The sequence below is a fragment of the Rosa rugosa genome, chromosome 1 (genome assembly GCF_958449725.1).
Source record: "Rosa rugosa chromosome 1, drRosRugo1.1, whole genome shotgun sequence".
NCBI lineage: Eukaryota > Viridiplantae > Streptophyta > Magnoliopsida > Rosales > Rosaceae > Rosa > Rosa rugosa.
Window position 1 is genome coordinate 50,209,904 of NC_084820.1, and position 17,101 is coordinate 50,227,004.

General features: G+C 37.8%; 1 pseudogene; it reads left to right on the plus strand.

Annotated features, from left to right (window-relative positions):
- Nucleotides 1-13,314: 13,314 nt before the first annotated feature.
- The window catches only part of LOC133729921 (ABC transporter G family member 29-like), a 47,230-nt pseudogene continuing 43,443 nt past the window's right edge, over nucleotides 13,315-17,101 (plus strand).

Below are 17,101 nucleotides of genomic sequence, written 5' to 3' on the forward strand. Positions count from 1 at the left end.
TCATCTTCAAAATGAAGAAAGAGAGCAAAAACAAAAGACGTCAAAATCTCACGTCTAGATAGAGGATTTCTAATAGGGTTTGGTATTTATACCAAGCACCCTAGAATCCTACACAATCAAGCATTTAATAAAATCTTTGAAAACCTTTAGACTTTTGAATACCACCAGATTTGGAAGGACGTACTTTTTAAAATCTAAATTGAATATCACAAGATTTTAAAGGACTTTTCAAAATCTTAATTGAATACCACATGATTTTAAAGGACTTTTAAAATACAAAACAATCCAATAGACTCCTAATTGAATACACCCCCCTTAATCTTTAGAAAATCTATTTCAAAAGTCACTGGTCAGGTTACATTGCATGTCACTGACTATATCATTGTTATACACGTCACTGACCAAGTTACTGGTCAGGTCACATTACATGTCAGTGATCAGTCACTGGTCTATAACAATAATGTTTCATTAAGAAAAACTAAACATAACAGTGACACCATAAAAAGATACAAAAAACTAATTGATTTAGTAAGCTGGAGTTTACAATTGGGCAGGTCACTGGCTAGTCAATTGCATTCTAAGCCCTAAACATATTTCTAAAAATTTCATCTGTCCTTGTTACTCTTCTTTATATCATTTTTCTTCCTCGCTGGAATTTCTGCTTCTTCTTCACTTTCTTCCTCATGTTTTCTTTTACCCCGCCATGTGTCTTCTGTTTGTATATCCTGTACAAAATTGTGAAAATAAGAGGATCATCAGTGACTTTAACAGTTACATAATTAGTGACATGGTCAGTATCTTGGCCAGTCACATGGTCAATGAGTTGAGGTTAACAGTGACCCGGCCAGTGACTTAGCCAGTGACCTGAATTGGATGTAACTGACATGAACATCTCAACTTCTATGCATATTTCAGCATCAAACCTAGTATAGATTTAATGTCTACTCAGTGCATCAAAAAAGAAAAAAAAATGCAAAACAGGGGCTGGTTATGGCAAAGAGGGTTATTTGAAGGCATGGTCATTCAACATAGTCTTTCATCTTCAAGTGAGGGTCCGTGAAGTTTATTATCTATATGCATATTGTGTTATGCTGTCATATAATGGATAAACTAACTAATTGTACTTCCATTGCAAATGAGTATTAACACACAATACCATATGAAATGAAATCATGAAACAGCAACAAAATAAGATGGACACACACACACAAAAACAAAGCATAAACTACAAACTAACATAGCAATAGCCTCGCATGCTAAAGAACTTCTTGTCTTTCCTTTTTTCTCTATTGTACCTTCTTCTGTTAGTATTTCGGCTTACAGTAAGCAATTAATAGATCAGTAAGATAACTGAAAATAATGATATGGTAGAGAGAAGGTGTAGAGAGGACATCATGGGTTGCAGCACGCATTCTCGAATCTTCTCCAGAAACCAAAATGGATTGTGAAATTACCCAAAAGCTTTAATAAAAGTGAAGATGAACTTCTGATTTGTAAGCAAACAATCAGTTCTTGAATATAAACAAAACAGAGACCAAGTTGGCACAATTAACCAATCCAAACCTCCAAAACTACCATGAACCACACTAACATACAGACCAAGATGCGACACTAGAAATTCAATAATTAAAGAAGGAGAAAAAAAAAACACCAAGAGAAAATAGACCAGTCTAACCTCAAATGCATACTTTATAGGATGATATAATGAAACTGGCCAGTGAGGTCACTGGCCAGGTCGCTAGACAAGTCATTGGCCAGAGAAGTCACTAGAAAATGCCAACTCCTTGGCAACGTGTGTTAACCTCATGTCACAGATTATGTATATGATCATGTAACTGACCATGTCACTTACAATGTATGTAACTGACCATGTAACTGATCATGTAACTTACAATGTATGTAACTGACCATGTAATTGATCATGTCACTGACATTGTCATTGACATGACCTGTGACTTCACTGGGCCAACTCCTTGGCAACGTGTGTTAACCTCATGTCACAGATTATGTAACTGATCATGTAACTGACCATGTCACTTGCAATGTATGTAACTGACCATGTAATTGATCATGTCACTGACATTGTCATTGACATGGCCTGTGACTTCACTGGCCAGATCAGTAGCTGGCCAAGTTACTAGTCATGTAACTTGCAAACTCAATGCTAACCTTCTTATTTTAAAAATAGAACAAGAACATGTCAAGTCACTGGCTAATCATTGTTATATTCATATCATTGACCATGTTACATTGCAAGTCCTTGACCATGTCACTGTTATATCTAAAATGGAACAAGAACATGTCAAGTCACTGGCTAATCATTGTTATATTCATGCATTGACCATGTTACATTGCAAGTCCTTGACCATGTCACTGTTATACAAGTCACTGACCATGTCACTGGTTAAGTCACTGGCCAGTGAAGTCATTAGCAAAGCAATTATTAGGTCAAAATGCAACTGAAAATACATCATTACATCTACAATATTGGTCAACAACTTTATATATCATGGAGTAAACTTTAGGCCTTTCAGGCAGATTTATATATCATGGAAGCCAAATCCCCTAACAAGTTTCGCATTGTTGATCTTTCACCTATCCACAACAAAATGAATAATAATCTCAAAAAAAAAAACTAGTCATAAATCTAAGCCAGGATAAGGATGAACAAAGAAACTCAAAAAAAAATTGAAAATCGTAAACCTTGATTCTCCCAAGAAAGCATTTTACAGAAAACTAATACACTGACACAGTTTTCAAGCAGCTGAGATAACTAGATGGAGCAGAATTAACTTTGCAATTACCCCATTTGTTGTTCATATGAAATTCTAAAACTCTATAACATGCCTCCAAATTAAATGAACTGGTGTCAAAGCTTTACAGTCAAAGCTGGGGTTGAGGTAGAATGGATCAAAGAAGAAGATGGCGGAAGACAATATCTTTGTCTAGAATTCATGAATTCGACAATAGCTACCCTGTGCTTCTGAGGTTCAATTAAACCAAATAGATGGTCGAGGAAGACAATAGAAAAATCACTACGAAATTATGAACAACTATTCAACCTAGGTTGTGCCTGACATTTTATTACAAGGGTATCAAGCTGGGAATTGGCAGAATAGAAACTAAAGAAAGTGTACTTTGGTTACATATGGCAATCTAACCACTTGTTTCATTTCAAAAGAGATAGACCAAATTAATATGCACTTAAATAGAAAATTCGCAGCAATGATAAAACTTCAAAGCACGGATGGATCTTTAATTTTACACCAATCTTGTTCGGCAGCATGAGCCAAAGCAAACACTGGAAAGCAAATAACAATGTACACAAACAAAAGTAGACCAACAAGTATAGACAAATAAAGTAAAGAATATCAGTGTATTAATGGGTAACTATTGCCTGGTAATACACCAAGTATCACCTTTTCATACATGACCTAGGAGTCAAAATTTCAGGAGTGAGTAAAGTCTAGTAAGATAATCACTTGAACCAGTAAACACTTGGAAGAACAAAATTGTCAAGTTCCATGCATGTATTAGAGAACTTCAATTAAGCAGAAATTATGCAAAAATAAAAGAGGACTTCAGTTTCTGCACACACAAATGCCAAATATATAGCCATAAATTCCCAGACAAGTAGTACAGAACCACAAATCAAGCCTAGAAAGGCAAACACCAATACAAAGGCATCTAAAAGCAAAACCTATACAGCGATCTAGATGTTGAGAACAAAGCAATAACAACAAAATTAGAGAAGATTGAATTTGATGGAAAACCAATCAGGAATAAACAGATCACGAAAGTAACTAAGTCAATGACTAAGTCAAGATCGGAAATGAAGCCGAACCTGCCTGATGGTTACCGCATGCTTCAAAGTTAGAGCAAGGCACATAAGTGACTCTACTCCCCGTATCCACAATCAGAGTGCATATCTGAGGAGGTGTCCCAATCCACAGCCGCGTCGTGTAGTACCTGATTCCAATTCCAAGTTCCAGAACGTTTAATTCACTACAATTACAAATACCATAGCTGAAAAAAAAAACTAGGGAGAATTGAGAAGAGAATCAAACCCGTTGGTAAGGAGATCATCGTAGAGCCTCATGTGCGCGTTTGGCTCCGATCTCTGGAGACGTCGATCGTCGAAGGTTGGCCGGATTGCTGGCACCGCTTCAAGAACTCGCCCACTGATCCCAAGGGCGCGTCGTTCTTCGCCATTTACACTCGAGAGAGGAGATCTGTGTCTCTGTGGAGGAGAAGAATATAGAGAGAATTAGCTTGAAGGGCAGAATCGGAATCAAAAAATTAAAAATTGACCTTTTTTAACATCACATCATTATTCATAAGGACTAAATTAATATTACTAACAATTCACAATGGACCTTTTTATCAAGTGGGAAACTAGGTGATCTTTTTATCATTTCACTCTCTAAAGTGACATTTTCCATCATTTCCCTTTTTTATAATTTAGAATGAATAATAAATTAAGAAAGTTTAAAACAAACTAAAATATTTTTAAAAAAAATTGTTTTATGTTGTAAATATTAATGTGGCTATTCATATAATAGCAATTAGTGTTGCGTGATATACGCCAATTAAGATTGATTAGTGATTAACAGAATATAATTAGCGATTGAGACGAGTGATTGATGTAATCGTTAAATAGTTACCTTTTGTAAACCTGAGGTACTCTTATATAAGCCTCATTGTGAGATGAATAGAATCACTTCATTTTCCCATACTCCTTTCTCTATGTCTAAACTCTCTCTCTCTCAAATTCTTTTACTATCGTTTTACAACACGTTATCAGCACGAAAAGCTCTGAAATTGCTGATCAACCAAAGGAGGATCATCGTTCAATCTGGTTTAAGATCTGAATTACAAACAAGCTCTTGGATTGGCTGAGAAGACAACCTTCTCAGTTCTACACAAATAAGCTAAAGATTCATCCGTTCTTCATCAAGTAATGTTTTTCAAAATCTGTACATACATGTACATTTGCAAGCATAATTAGCTCTAATGGGCTACGCTCATCGTACCGCTAACGGTACTAATTCCAACCAAAGGAATGACATGCAGACACACCGCCAGGCGGGCTACAGCCCCAACGTCGGACCACCTCCAGATCGCCGCCGACGCGCCGCCACGCGCCGCGCCAAGATGGCATCAGAAGCTTCTGAAACTGGGAACTGAAGCATATCAGTCCCACATCGAAAACAAAGAGAAGATCAACCTCTTCCTCACCTATAAAAGGTTCTCTCCTCTCTCCTCATTAATTACGCATTCAATACTTACCTACAGTTACTTTGTCAACATAAATACATTGACTAACTTAGGCATCGAAGAGTTGAAGACCGCCCAACGCGGTCTCCCTCTGACGCCCTTTGTATTTTATTTGACAGGTAGCGGAAGCTTTGAGAACATCGCAAGTATCGATCCGCCCATCGGATCAGCGTTAACGAAGGTTCAGCTACCGCCGAACTTTTAGACATTAACAAAATCTAATTTTATATTCATGCTTATTGAGCCTATTGATTGATTATGTGAAAAATCACCATGATGCATGAACTCTAATCCTATGTGATTTATTTATTTGGGATATATATTTGTATATATTTGTTCATGTGTCTTGGATTGTTTGTTTGGAAAAGAAAAAAAATTAGGATTCTTTGGCTGTAGTTATTTCTAGCACTTGGTCCAGTAGTACCAATTCACAACTAAAGAGCATCAATCAATCATGCAAAAACAAAGTCCGCTGTTTTTGGGATTCGAATCCAGCCACAGCGTGTACCAGCCTAGCATGTTGTCCACTGTGCCATTATGACCAGTTGGTAATTATCACCACCATTTATTATTAATACTGCCAGAAGCATATTCAACTCCATTTAATTGGCGATTGATCAATTGATTCAATTCATGTTTTGGTTTTGATTGACATTTATCCAAAACAATTACCATAATAGTTTCACAATGTATCTTTTATTACTACATTTTAATATCGTATATTACGCGAATTATGGGCTTAATTTTTTGTTACACAAATTTGAATTTGCCATCATAATTCCTTATGCAAGAAGCATTATGGGCTAAATTATTACGTGAATATTATATAAACATTATACCAGAACCATTTACCCAATTTATTACCTATACGAAATGCCAGAAGCATTAATGGGATTTGAACCCATTTCCTTAGATACATAACCACTGCATTAATTTATTTACGTTATCATTTAATAACATATATTGAATTTGGTGTTATAATTGTGAATATTAAATGAGGCTGAGTCAGAAGCTCAAATCAAGCCCAAAATCACAACAACAAATCCGAGCCAGAAGCTCAGGCCCAAGTTGCAAGGCTAGCACAGAAGCTTGCCACGTGTTGCCATGGCAATGTTTATGAATCTTGTCCAAGTAGGCTCATCCAGTTGGATGCGATGTCTAGGTAAGGTTCAGATGAGGCTGTGTATTTAAGTGAGCCTTGCTCCACCAAAACCTCATCCTTCCTTACCTGGTCATATTCAATTGGAGTTACCAAAAGGATCGACTAATAACTTTTCATTCCTTGGCAGACCAGCCTGAGCCCAGAAGGCCCACTCTCCCTCCGCAGGACCTAGCAGCCCAGCAGGCCTCACTCACCTTTTGACTTACACATGAAAGCCCGGGTCACAAGCTTGCAGACTAAGCCCGGTAGGCTTCACTATCAAGCCCACTCATTCTTTGGTCCAGAAGAACCAAAATAAAAGGAAAAATGATTTGATATTATAAATAGGGAAAATTTCGCAAACAGTACACCAAGTAAAGGCCACTAATAATTCTTATACATAAAGTTTCAAACCAAACATTTCGGTACACGAAATCTGAAACTCGACCCACTATCAGTACACGACGTCAATTTTTGACACCAAAATGTCCATTATGCCCTCAGTTCTTTTTTTTTTTAATAAATTTTTTTTTCCTTCGTTTTTTCTGTTATTTTTTTCTATTATTTTTTTTCCTTCGTTTTTTCTGTTATTTTTTTTCCTTCATTTTTTCTTTTATTTGTTTCTATTATTTTTTTTCCTTCTTTTTTTCTGTTATTTTTTTTTCCTTCGTTTTTTTTCTGTTATTTTTTTCTATTATTTTTTTTCCTTCATTTTTTCTGTTATTTTTTTTCCTTAATTTTTTCTGTTATTTTTTTTTCTTCCTTCGTTTTTATCTCTTTCTTTCTTTTCACATGACTAAATATTGGCTGAGTTACAAATATAAGCTGTAGGACCATAAATCTCACCAATTGGAGGGCAAGGGCGGCGTTGGAAGCGAGGGAGTGAGCCCGGAAGAAGGAAGAACAAAGAGATAAAAACGAAGGAAAAAATAATAACAGAAAAAAAAAATAACAGAAAAAACGAAGGAAAAAAAATAACAGAAAAAACGAAGGAAAAAAATAACAGGAAAAAAGAAGGAAAAAAAATAATAGAAAAAAATAACAGAAAAACGAAGGAAAAAAAATAACAGAAAAAAAAGAAGGAAAAAAAATAATAGAAAAAAATAACAGAAAAAAAAAATTATTAAAAAAAAAAACTGAGGGCATAATGGACATTTTGGTGTCAAAAATTGGCGTCGTGTACTGATAGTGGGTCGAGTTTCAGATTTCGTGTACCGAAATGTTTGGTTTGGAACTTTATGTATAAGAATTATTAGTGACCTTTACTTGGTGTACTGTTTGCGAAATTTTCCCTTATAAATATATTCACCATATCTAATATGTGTAATTAATTGCCAGAAGCATTTATTCACATAATTGTGTGATAGTTAATATGTTAAATTAGTAGCATGCAATTAATATCTCAATTGATTTGTGATTTCCATTTATCCAATTTGTGAGATATTATTTCAATTTGCTCTATTCAATATTATTGTGTTACTTGTCTAAATTTTTGCACTAGAGTATATGTGTAGAAAATGCAGGTACCTAATGAACTAGAAGTTCTAAATGAACCAGTAGTTCATACATATATCGAACTTGTAGTTTCGATAATGCCATTTAAGAAACTTGAAGTTCCTTCATAAATTCACCACACATGATCAAACCAGTAGATTTAACATGTCTAATCAGATTTTTTTATACCATGTTATAGAACCTGAAGTTCTTATTAGTTGCTTATGAATGGTATTACCCAAAGCACTAAGATTATTTGTTCCTTTCCTGTAAGGAATGTCAAATCTCACTAAACTTGACTTTGTTGCTTTGGAGGATTCCGGAAGAACCTATCTAAAGTGGACTCAAGATGTGAAAATTCATCTGACTACAAAGAAGATGAGATCAACAATCAATACTGACAATGTCGTCACTGAGGCTTTTAAGGCGAGTGCCATAATGTTCATAAAGAAACATATGGAGAAAGCACTCCAAGTTGAGTATCCGATGAAGAGGATCCACAGACACTTGAGTCGCTCTGGAAGAGTACTTTAACCATCAAATGACCATTTCCTTGCCTGAAGCAAGACATGATTTGCAGAACTATATTACCCCATATGACCGTCTGCCACTTGGCCAAGGCCCAAGAGGACACATAATCAGGCTCCACGTGGCCAAGGCCCACGTGGTAGGAACCATGATGCCCTAACTCAGCAAGCCCGAGTTGAAAGGAACACTGGTCCGGCTTGTCGCCACCGGAATCAGCATGATCTTTGCTATTAATGTGGAGGAATTGACTGCTGGTCCCGCACCTGCTGTGCGATAGCCGAAGCAGTAGATGAGGATTAGAACTTGAAGGCATAAGTATAATTGGCCCCTCGTGCCATATCTATTTCATCTTAATGAATGAGAAACATCTTTTGTTTTTGGTGATTTATGTTTTCAATTATTTTGGATTATGGAAATGTGGTGCTGTTCGAATATATTTAATTCAATAAACTTATTTATACATGTGATCCATTGAATTAAATAAATGAATAGGCATATATGTGGAGAAGTTTGTTGTCTGGTTAAAAGTGTTATTACGCACACCATACTCCCAGATCGGAGATAATTTTCAAACTTATTGGCTATTCATACCTCTGTGATAACCTTATCAGGCCAATCTAACCTGATAGAGGGTTATGGCAAAACCCACTGTATGTTATCCAATGGTACTGGACCTACCATTAATGAAGTCTTATAATCTCTACGTTCCAAAAGAACGTTATTAAGTATTAAGGATATTTCAACCAACGGTTACCACGTTGAAACCACTGAGAAAAATGAGTGGAATATCTTTGCATAATCTCCGAGTGTGCGGCCAGAAGCGTACATTAGAGAAATTGAAATCTGTTAGCTAGAAGCTAACTAATTCAAGCAACTACTTGCTATGGCATGATCGTTTGAGACACTCAGGTCCAAGTATGATGCACTATATCCTCAACTCATCGCAGGTGCATCCCCTTTTGAATAAGGGTCTTGTATATAATGACCCACTATGCCATACTCGTTAAGAATATTTTATACTAGACCATCATATGCAAAGACTAGTACATACACCACCATTTTTCTGCACAGAATGATAGGGAAATTTGTGGACACATCCAACCACCATGCGGACCAGTTAAATATTAATGGTTTTGGTTGATGTATCGACAAAGTGATCACATGTTACACTATTGTCCACAAGAAAATGCTGCTTTTGCTAAACTCTCGCTCAGATCATGAAATTGAGGGCTCACCACTCGGATTATCCCATAAAGTCCATAAGACTTGATAATGCCGGAGAGTTTACATCGAAGTCTTTCGATGACTATTGCATATCCCTTGGGATTGATGCTGAACATATAGTTCCCTATGTTCACACCCAAGATGGTCTCGCAAATAGAATCTTGGTAATACGCACCAAGCTTCTAATTTCTACATGGGGCTACGCAATCTTGCATGCAGCTATGTTGGTCCCGTTGAGGCCCATTGCTACCAACTTACTCCGAGTTACTGGGTATGAACTTGTGCCGTCACAACATACAAAATTGGGTCCTCAACAAAGGATGAGCATACATGTCGATTATGAGTCCCAGCCATTATGTGCTCTTTAGAGCCCTTGACAGGCGATCTCTTTACCGCTAGATTTGCGGATTTTCACTTTGATGAGACAGTCTTCCAGCCGTTAGGGGGAGATAAGAATGTCACCGTTCCTGATGAACGGCGTGAATTAACATGGAATGTCCCCACAATGTCTCATCTTGATCCCCAAACCGCACGAAAATAGTGAAGTGCAGACAATTCTAGATCTATAGAGTATAGAATACAATATGCCAGACACTTTCTTTGATCTAGCTAAATGGACGAGATCACATTTACCTGCTGCAAATGTGCCTGCAAGGATAGACGTCCCCATAGGACATATTGTCCCAGATGGATGAGGTACGACCATGGCGGCTAACCAGTCATATGTCCTTGCCCATAAGCGAGGTAGACCATTAGGTTCGAAGGATTCTTATCCCCAGAAGAGGGTAAACTTGGCACAAACGAATCCTCTTGACATCGCAATCTCAAACCGATTCATCTCGTGAGATAAATCCGGATGATGGGTACGTCCTAGAAGAGACCATGTTGGGGGACGCTCCAAAATTTGAACCCACTCCCAAGAATAGAGAAATCTCAGTAAATTTAGTGAGATTTGAAATCGGAATGAGATTATCATCGATGATATATATATATATTTGCGGTGGCCACCGAAACTATAAAGCGATGACCTCGAACCTTGCTCTGTTGATGAATGTCAAAGAGACGACTGGCTAAAAAGGAAATAAGCAATCCAGGTCAAATTAGATTCCTTGACAAAGAGAAAGGTGTTTTGGACCTGTTGTTCCTACATCTCCCTATGTTAAACCTGTAGAATTTAAATGGGTATTTGTAAGGAAGCGTAATTAGAAAAACGAGATTGTGACACACAAGGCTCGTCTAGTGGCGCAAGGATTTTCTCAACGCCCTGTGATTGATTACGAGGAGGCGTATTCTCCCGTAATGGACGTCATAACGTTCCGCTACCTTATCAGTTTGGTAGTTTCCAAAAAACTGAATATGCAGCTTATGAATGTGGTCACAACTTATCTCTATGGGGATCATGGTACAGAGATATACATAAAAGTTCCTGAAGGACTTAATATACCCGATGCAAATAGTTCTAGACCATGGAACACGCTCTCCATTAGTTTAGATGCATTCACTTTATGAATTGAAATAATCTAGACGGAGGTGGTATAACCGTCTAAGTGAATATTTGATCGGGATGGGATATGTGAATTATAAACTATGCCCATGCGTGTGTATTAAGGAAACAAGTTCCAAGTTTGCAATTGTGGTTGTCTATGTCAAAGACATGAATTTGATTGATATTCCTGAAGAGATCAAGGAAACCGCAAAGCACCTGAAGTCAGAATTTGAGATGAAAGACCTTGGGAGAACAAATCATTGTCTCGACCTGGAGCCCGAGCACAGTGCAGATGAAATTTTGGTCCATCAACCAAATTACATCCAGAAGATGTTAAGAAGCTCTAATGAGGATAAAAGCAAGCACACCCATGGTCGTCCGGAGTCTAGAGAGAACCGTATTGTCCTACAGATGATAACGAGAAGATATTGGTGCCAGAAGTCTCATATCTAAGTGCAATAGGCGCATTATTGTACTTGACTCAATGCCCTTAGACATGACATTTCATTTGATGTGAACTTGTTAGCTAGATATAGCTCTGCGCCAACACGCCGCCACTGGAATGGCATAAAAGACATTTTTCGCTACCTTAGAGGTACGGTAGACATGGGTTTATTCTATCCATACGCATCAAGGAATGGATGAAACCCCCTTGATCCTCGGAATGATGCTCGCCTTGTTGGATATGCTGATATAGACTATCTATCAGACTCGCACAAGGCGCGTTCCCAAACTAGTTATGTATTTACCATTGAGAATACTGCAATTTCTTGGAGGTCTACGAAATAGACACTTGTTGCTACCTCTTCAAATCATGCTGAGATACTAGCTCGTCACGAAGCAGTATGTGAATGCACATGGCTAAGAGCCGTTACAAAGCATGTTTGAAACACATGTGGACTGCATTCCACCACTGATGAACCGACCATTATCTATGAGGATAATACTGCTTACATAGAGCAGATAAAGATGAGTTTCATCAAAGGAGACAACACCAAACATATTGCACCGAAGTTCTCCTTCAATCAGCAACAACAGGAGCATCAGAAGATTGAAGTTAAGCAGATTTGATCTGAAGACAATCATGCAGACCTCTTCACCAAGTCACTACCAAAGTCTACATTCGAGAAGCATGTCCAAGGTATTGGTCCACGTAAACTATCTGAATTACCTAACATGTAATTTTCAGGGGGAGTCGAAATCAGGGGGAGTATCCCGAAGCATACTCACTTGACCATCGTGTACTTTTTTTGTCCTTCGTCCAGGGTTATTTTGTCCCACTGGGTTTTTTTACCAGGCAAGGTTTTAACGAGGCACATCTTTAGCATGGTCACCCCACTTATACTACATCCTGAAGATGCTTTGATTCGACATATATATGCATTTGCTCATCTTTTCCCTTCGACCACGGGTTTCTCCCACTAGGTTTACCGGGCAAGGTTTTGGTGTAGCAACTCTAATGCATCCCTCTCGTAGACATACTACCTACTTATGGTATTGATAAGAAGACTTCACCTATCTCTAAAGTTATGATACTGCTACTCCACACTCAAGCGCGTTGTGCTCTTTTTCTCATTCGACCAAGGTTGTTTTTTCCCACAGGATTTTTATTACTTGGCAAGGTTTTTGACGAGGCAACTTAGAAGCGCATAGCAGGGGCAACACTATTGACATGGAATATCTAAGGGGGAGTGTTGTAAATATTAATGTGGCTATTCATGTAATTGCAATTAGTGTTTTGCGCGATATATGCCAATTAAGATTGATTAGTGATTAACATAATATAATTAGTGATTGATTGATTGTAATCAGATGAGTGATTGATGTAATCGTTAAATAGTTACCTTTTGTAAACCTGAGGTACTCCTATATAAACCTCATTGTGTCTAAACTCTCTCTCTCTCTCAAATTCTTTTACTATCGTTTTACAACATTTTAGAAACTAATAAAGAGATAGAAGGAATTTCTGCAGGAAATTCGAAATGATACCTATTTTAATGGAAATTAAAGTGAGGAATTCCTACAGTCAATTACTTCAATTTTTCCCACAGAGAGATTCATAATTTCCAAGTTTAAAATGCCAAACGAGGTAATTCATGTTTAGAGGTTATGAATTTCTCATTTTCATTTAAATTCCCTATTTTTTTCCTTCATTTAAAGTCACATGACTTGCACTCTTGTCGGTCGAAATTCCTTTATATGGGTGAAATGTGTCAATTTCCAATTCAACCCAGTACCACTTGAAGCAACCAATCGTGTTGCTCCCAAGATAGGAATGGTTCTTCCTTTCACTCCACTCGCAATGTCCTTTGACGATGTTAATAATGTTGGCGTGAGTCATACTTACCTTATTTATGTAGATATTCTGTAATATTCCATGATCTGTAATATTCTGTAATATCTGTAGTATTATTAGGTTTACTACTTGCCTTAGGAGTAGTACTTGTCTTATTAGGCACAATTGGAATTTGTATATAATTCCTTCTTGTAAGGCGAATGAAATATCTGAGTTATTCAGTCAAAATTATATCTTGTTTTTCGTTATATTTGACTTGGTATCAGATCAGAGATTTGATCCTGAACTCTGACTCATTGTTCTTTGATCCCTGACCCTTGTTCTTTGTGCTTGGATTTGTTCCTTGTTCTTTGATCCTTTCATCACCGTTGCCTTCTTATATTTCCAAGTACTTTGTTGTTTTTTTTCCTTCCACTGCATATTCACCATGGTGAAAGATCAAGACGTTTCGACCGTGATCAAGCAAGATGGAGATGGTAAGACTTCTCATGGTTTGTTTTGTTTATTGATGATTATACCCGTCTTACTTGGGTCTCTTTATTGAAACACAAATATGAAGTCTTCTCTGCTTTCCAAGATTTTTTTGCTCTTGTCGTTCAAAATCAATTTGGAGCCAATATTAAAGTCTTTCGTTCTGATAATGAAGGGGAGTTTGTCAATTCTCAGTTTCACCAATTCTTTCATTCTCATGGGATTATTCATCAAACTACTTGCCCTCAAACCCCTGAACAAAATGGGGTGTCAGAAAGAAAGAATCATCATGTTCTTGACATAGCCCAGTCTCTTCTATTTAGTGCTCATATGCCTAAGTATCTTTGGGGAGAAGCAATTCTCACTGCTTGTCATCTCATCAATAGGCTACCTTCCTTTGTTCTCAATGGTCAAACCCCCTATGCTGTCCTTTCACAACATGTGTCCATCCCTTCGTTTTCTAATCTCCCTGCTCGTGTCTTTGGGTGTGTTGTGTTCGTCCATGTTCCTAAGAATCAACGGTCCAAACTCGATGCCAGGGCATTAAAGTGTGTTTTTGTGGGCTATGGTGTTAATCAGAAGGGCTACAAGTGTTTTCATCCTCCTACACATAAAGTTTTTGTTACCATGGATGTCACCTTTTATGAGGATGCATGTTATTTTTCTCCCATTAATCCTTCACTTCAGGTGGAGAAACAACTTTTTTGGAAGAGAAGTCTTGTGGGATTAAAATTCAGCCCATTGAAACCAACGACACTGCTGCAGAAACAGAAATGACAATTGCCGAATCGTCTACCCTCCAAGAAGGCCAAGCTCCTCCACCCCTCTTAGATACAGATAACCTTTGTCAACCAATCCCAGAGGAGCATCCCAATCTTGAGGTTAGTGGTGTTTCTTCTAACTCTGATATTGGTGATAGTGTGTATGTTTTGCCTCCTAGGTCCACCCGTGGTAAACCACCTCGTCAATATGAACCATGTTTAGATGTTAAGTCTAAGTATGCCATAGCTAACTTTGTATCCACCCACCGGTTATCCAAATCCCATGCTTCTTTTGTGAATCAAATATCCTCTGTATTTGTTCCCAGTAAAGTGTAGGATGCTCGCAAGGATCTCAAATGGTCTAAAGTGATGAATGAAGAGATGGAGGCATTGGAGAAGAATAATACTTGGGAGTTGGTGCCACCTCCACAAGGAAAGAGAGTTGTTGGATGTAGATGGGTGTACATTATCAAACACAATGCAGATGGTTCAGTGAACAGGTATAAAGCAAGACTTGTTGCAAAGGGATATACTCAAACATATGGCATGGATTATGAGGATACCTTTGCTCCAGTAGCAAAGATTAATACTGTTCGAGTGTTGATGTCTCTAGCAGCTAATCTAGATTGGCCTTTGCAACAGTTTGATGTGAAGAATGCCTTTTTACATGGAGAGCTATTTGAAGAAGTCTATATGGATCTACCACCAGGATATGAGGCAAGCACAGGAGGTAGATGTGTAAGTTAAATAAGTCCTTGTATGGACTCAAACAATCACCACGAGCTTGGTTTGGAAGATTCTCTCAAGCTATGCGTCGTTTTGGGTACAAGCAGAGCAACTCTGACCATACATTGTTTCTGAAATGCTGTGAAGGTAAATTAACTGCCTTGATTATTTATGTTGATGATATGATAATTACTGGTGATAATTCAGAGGAGGTTGAAAGATTAAAAGATCTACTTGCATCAGAGTTTGAGATGAAAGATCTTAGTTCTCTTAAATATTTTCTGGGCATTGAGGTCGCCAGGGGGAGTTCAAGAATTTTCTTGTGACAGAGAAAATATGTGCTTGATTTGTTGACAGAGACAGGAATGCTAGGGTGTAGACCTGCTGATACTCCTATTAAGCAGAATCATAAACTGGCTGAGTACCCTAATCAAACTCTTACAGAGAAGGCTCGCTATCAGAGGTTAGTTGGCAGATTAATCTATCTCTCACATACTCGGCCAGACATTGCATATGCAGTTAGTGTTGTGAGTCAATTCATGCCTAGTCCAAGTGAAACTCATATGGAAGCTGTGATCCGTATTCTGAGGTATTTAAAGTCTGCACATGGAAAAAGCTTGATGTTTTCAAAGCATAATCATCTGCATATTAGTGGTTATATAGATGCAGACTGGGCAGGTTGTGTTACGGATAGAAAATTCACGTCTGGTTACTTCACTTTTGTAGGTGGTAATCTTGTTACTTGGAGAAGTAAGAAACAAAAGGTTGTGGCCAGGTCAAGTGCTGAAGTAGAGTATAGAGGTATGGCTCATGGAGTTTGTGAATTACTTTGGTTGAGAAATTTACTTCGTGATTTGGGATTTAAACCCAAACGAGCCATGGATTTGTATTGTGATAATAAGGCAGCGGTGGATATTGCTCACAACCCAGTTCAACATGACAGAACTAAGCATGTTGAGGTTGACAGATCGACATTTCATTAAAGAGAAGCTCGATGCTAAACTTATCTCTTTCCCTTTTGTCCACTCAGAAGAACAGTTAGCTGATGTTCTCACGAAGGCAGTATCGAGTAAGGCATTTCATGACTCACTTGACAAGTTGGGCATTCGAGATCTGTATGCGCCAACTTGAGGGGGAGTGTTGGCGTGAGTCATACTTACCTTATTTTGTAGATATTCTGTAATATTCCATGATCTGTAATATTCTGTAATATCTGTAGTATTATTAGGTTTACTACTTACCTTAGGAGTAGTACTTGTCTTATTAGGCACAATTGTAATTTGTATATAATTCCTTCTTGTAAGGTGAATGAAATATCTGAGTTATTCAGTCAAAATTATCTCTTGTTTTTCGTTATATTTGACTAATTACTATGTGGACATGCCCCTTGTGATGTTTCCTTTTTCCTTGTTGCACTCTTTATTCACCTAAAATGCTATACTGGTGTACTATTTAACTCTACTACCAAGGTGACTTGTTTCACTGTTACAAGAGATGAAGGAAGAAGGAATAACAGATGAGAGGCCACAACTACTTCGTGAAGTAACCGGTGCCTTCAGGCCTGGGGTTTTGACTGCTCTAAGAGCAAGCTAGTTCACCCGTTGGGTCACCGGGTCACCCACTGCTGTTTAGTGTTATTTTCACCCTCTGGGTCACGAGTACAGTGTATTTCGTGTCTTGGGTCACCCTGGATCACT